Source organism: Coenobita brevimanus, chromosome 67 (assembly GCF_032717465.1).
Source record: "Coenobita brevimanus isolate Jiangsu-jjx chromosome 67, ASM3271746v2, whole genome shotgun sequence".
Lineage (NCBI taxonomy): Eukaryota > Metazoa > Arthropoda > Malacostraca > Decapoda > Coenobitidae > Coenobita > Coenobita brevimanus.
Genome location: NC_137020.1, coordinates 14437740 through 14441839, shown reverse-complemented (window position 1 = coordinate 14441839; position 4100 = coordinate 14437740). Strand labels below are relative to the sequence as shown.

At 35.3% G+C, this 4100-nt stretch overlaps 1 pseudogene; it reads left to right on the top strand.

Annotated features, from left to right (window-relative positions):
* Nucleotides 1-1346: 1346 nt before the first annotated feature.
* Nucleotides 1347-3450, top strand: LOC145405559 (ATP synthase subunit a pseudogene; annotated as a pseudogene).
* Nucleotides 3451-4100: the final 650 nt, after the last annotated feature.

Genomic DNA, 4100 nt, shown 5'->3' with positions numbered 1-4100 from the left:
TGTTAACTAAAGAAAAAGTCAAGACATTTTTATTCCTATACGTTTTTCGAAATTTGTTTGTGCGTCACTGCACAGCAATGACGTAGCCCAGTTAGGAACCTCAGGCGACTTTCAGCAGACAACACTCATCCCAGTCGGGCTCTCGTGGCAAGAGCGAGCCTCGATGCAGCACACTGAGCCCGACTTGGCTGTTGTGGGCCTTATCGCAACACTTAGACCACTTTTTGCCAACCTCTTTTTTCATTCATATATAAGTTTCCTTGGGTTTATTTGCAACTTGCATCATAATTTTAGGTTATATTCAGTTATTCTTTGCATGTACTATTTTCCTTTTTAAAGTAATTCATTTTACTTTTTTTCCTTCTGTCTGATATTACAAATAACATTTCACCACGTAAGTATCTTTTCTTTTTTCCTGGTAAGTTTTTATTGTTTTGCAGGTAAGTATCAATGAAGGTATGATTGAAAAGTATGTGCCAAAAATTTAATCACAAAAACATACTGTACGTAAGTATAAAGGTACAGTCACGCGTACTAATTTCTGCTCAGGGGTTACCCCTTCCTTCCCCCCTCTACCCTGGACAGAGGGAAGGGGGGAATCGCAAACAAGTCTACCCCGCCTTCTGCCCCCAACTCCCCCACCCTCCACCTCCAGTTGCTAGTTACTGATTAGACGCAAATTTTCTCATGTCCTGTAAACATGACTAAACTGTCGTCGCACACGCTTTCAACGGCCAAGATTTAGGTTTATTAATCGTTTTTTGTTAGAAAATCAAACAATTGAGGTGATTTGAACTGTTTTGCCTGCTTTGATTTTGATTTTTATTGCTTTACCTTCGCTGCGACTTCTTTATTTGTTGGATGAAGTTAATAACCCAAGTGTAACTTTAAAATCTATTGGGCATCAGTGGTATTGAAGTTATGAGTATTCAGATTTTTCTTAGTTGGAGTTTGATTCGTTTATGGTTCCTACTGAGGAGTTAGGGGAGGCTGGATTTCGGCTTTTGGATGTTGACAATCGAGCTGTGTTGCCTTTTAATACTCAGATTCGGGTGCTGGTAAGGGCAGCGGATGTTATTCATTCTTGAACTGTTCCTGCTTTAGGAGTAAAAGTTGATGCTACAGTATTCCTGGTCGTTTAAATCAGATTAGGTTTTTAATTTCTCGTCCATGTTTTATGGTCAGTGTTCGGAAATTTGTGGTGCTAATCATAGTTTTATGCCTATTGTAGTAGAAAGAGTTTCTTTAAGTCCTTTTTGTCATGAGTTACATCTTCTGATGAGGCTTAGGTTAAGTTTCACCAGATGACTGAAGTTTAAGTGTAGGTCTTTTAAACCTGTTATAGTATGATTACTTCTGGTGGGTAGTTAAAAAGATAAGCTAAGATAAAGATGATGGGTTCATATCCCATTTATGGGTATAATTCCCTCTTTTTAGTGGTTAAAAGTGGTATAGTTCTTAGAGAGGTTGACGCTGATAATGTCAATTTATTAATTTAGGTATTACCTATATCTGCGAAAGAAATGGTTAATTAATTTGTGTTAATTAAAGTGTTTTTCTCTTTTGAATTTATTTTTCTTATTCTAATTTGTTGTTTTTTTCCACTTTAGTTTCGGGAACTTTGCTTTCTATTTCATCTTGTTCATGATTTAGGGCTTGAGTTGGGTTGGAGTTGAATTTGCTGTCATTTGTTCCTCTTATGATTACTAAAAGTAACCAATATTCTTCGGAGGCGGCTTTGAAGTATTTTTTAATTCAAAGTTTGGGTTCTTTAATTATTTTTTCGGCTTCTTTTATGTTAATTTATTTTAGGGTCGCTTCTGTTATTTTGTTTTGTGCCTTAATTTTAAAGTTAGGAGGTGCTCCTTTTCATTTTTGGTTTCCTCAAGTTATGGGTGGTTTGCTTTGACCTCAGGCTATAATTTTGATGAGGGTTCAAAAAATTGCTCCTTTGTTTTTATTATGTTATTTGGCTAGGGTGAGGATGATGGAAGTGTATTTTTCTGTGGCTAGGATATTGTCGGCTGTTGTAGGTGCGGTGGGGGGTATTAATCAGACCTCTTTGCGTAAGGTGTTGGCTTTTTCTTCGATTAATCATATTGGTTGGATGCTTTCTTCTATTTTGGTAAGAGAAGTGACTATGGGTGTTTATTTTTTGTTTTATTCTGTAATTTCTTTATCTATTGTTATTCTTTTTCATTATAAGCAAGCTTTCCATTTCAATCATCTTTTGACTTATAATTTTTCCGTTGACGTGAAGATGTTAGTATTTTTTTCTTTGTTGTCGTTAGGGGGTCTTCCTCCTTTTACTGGGTTTGTTCCTAAGTGGTTAGTTATTCAAGAGGTGGCAGGGGCAGGTAATTTTGTTTTGCAGGTTGTGCTTCTTGGGTCAGCTCTTTTAACTTTGTATTATTATCTTCGAGTATCAATTATGTCTTTGACTATTAGGACTCCTAAGTTGGTAATTTCTTTTGTGGATCAGCAGGGGTTTAAATGGGTTATGCCGTATTGTATGTTTGTTAATTTTTTGGAGCTTTTAATTCCGTTTATGATTATAATTGTTTGGTTGATTAGTTAAAAAATAACATAAGTTTGTCAGGCCTAAGTTATCCTGTGAGGATATCATCCGATCCCTCAGATGGCTCCTATTTTGTGGCTGAATTTAGTTATTATGTTTTTAATTACACATATTGTTTTCATTGTAATGAATTATTATATTAGAGTTCCAAAAAAAATTGAATCGGGATCGGGGGAGATTGATATTGTAGAAAATATTTGAGAGTGATAGCAAGGTTATTTTCTATTTTTGAGCCTTCCTCTGGTTCAATGGAGTTGGAATTCACCTGACTTTCTACTTTTTTGGGATTGATATTTTTGCCTTACGTTTATTGGATTTCTCCTCGGTGGTCTGTTGTGTGATATAAGTTAAATATGGTTTTGCATCAGGAGTTTAGAAATATTCTTGGACAGAAACTACAAAGTAGAACTATTATTTTTGTTTCTTTGTTTTCGTTCATTGTTTTTAATAATTTCTTAGGTCTCTTGCCCTATATTTTTACTAGATCTAGACATTTAGTTATGACTTTAGGGTTAGCTCTTCCTCTTTGATTAACTTTTATGATTTATGGTTGGTTTAATCATACTCAGCATATGTTTGCTCATTTAGTTCCTCAGGGAACACCTGTAGTTTTAATGCCCTTTATGGTATTAATTGAGAGTATTAGGAACATTATTCGACCTGGGACTTTGGCAGTTCGGTTGATGGCTAATATGATGGCTGGTCATTTGTTGTTAACTCTTCTGGGGGGGATTGGTCCTTCACTAACTTATTTTTTAATTCTTTTATTTGTTGCTCAGATTTTACTTCTTTTGCTTGAATTTGCTGTTGCAGTTATTCAATCTTATGTTTTTGCCGTTTTAAGAACTTTGTTTGCAAGGGAAATTAACTAATGGCATCATCACATGGACATCATGCTTATCATTTGGTAGAAATAAGACCGTGGCCTTTAACTGGGTTGATTAGAGCAATAATATTGACTACTGGATTAGTTAAATGATTTCATCAGTTTAAAATGGACCTTCTTGTTTTGAGGTTTGTTGCTGTTATTTTGACTATAATTCAGTGATGACGAGATGTAGTACGTGAAAGGACTTATCAAGGATTACATACTAGAGTTGTGGTTGCTGGATTGCGGTGAGGAATGATTTTGTTTATTGTCTCAGAAGTTTTCTTCTTTTTTTCGTTTTTCTGGGCTTTTTTTCATAGGAGGTTGGCTCCTGCTGTAGAAATTGGTATAACTTGAATACCTAAGGGAATTGTTCCGTTTAATCCATTTCAAATTCCTCTTTTGAATACTATTATTCTTTTGTCTTCAGAAGCTACAGTGACTTGGGCTCATCATGTTATTATAGGGTCTAATCATAATGAAGCTCTTCAGAGTCTTGGCATTACTGTGTTTTTAGGTGTTTATTTTACGGCTCTTCAGGCTTTTGAGTATTTTGAGGCTCCGTTTACTATTGCTGACTCGGTTTTTGGATCTTGTTTTTTTGTAGCTACAGGTTTCCATGGTTTACATGTGATTATTGGTACTACTTTTTTG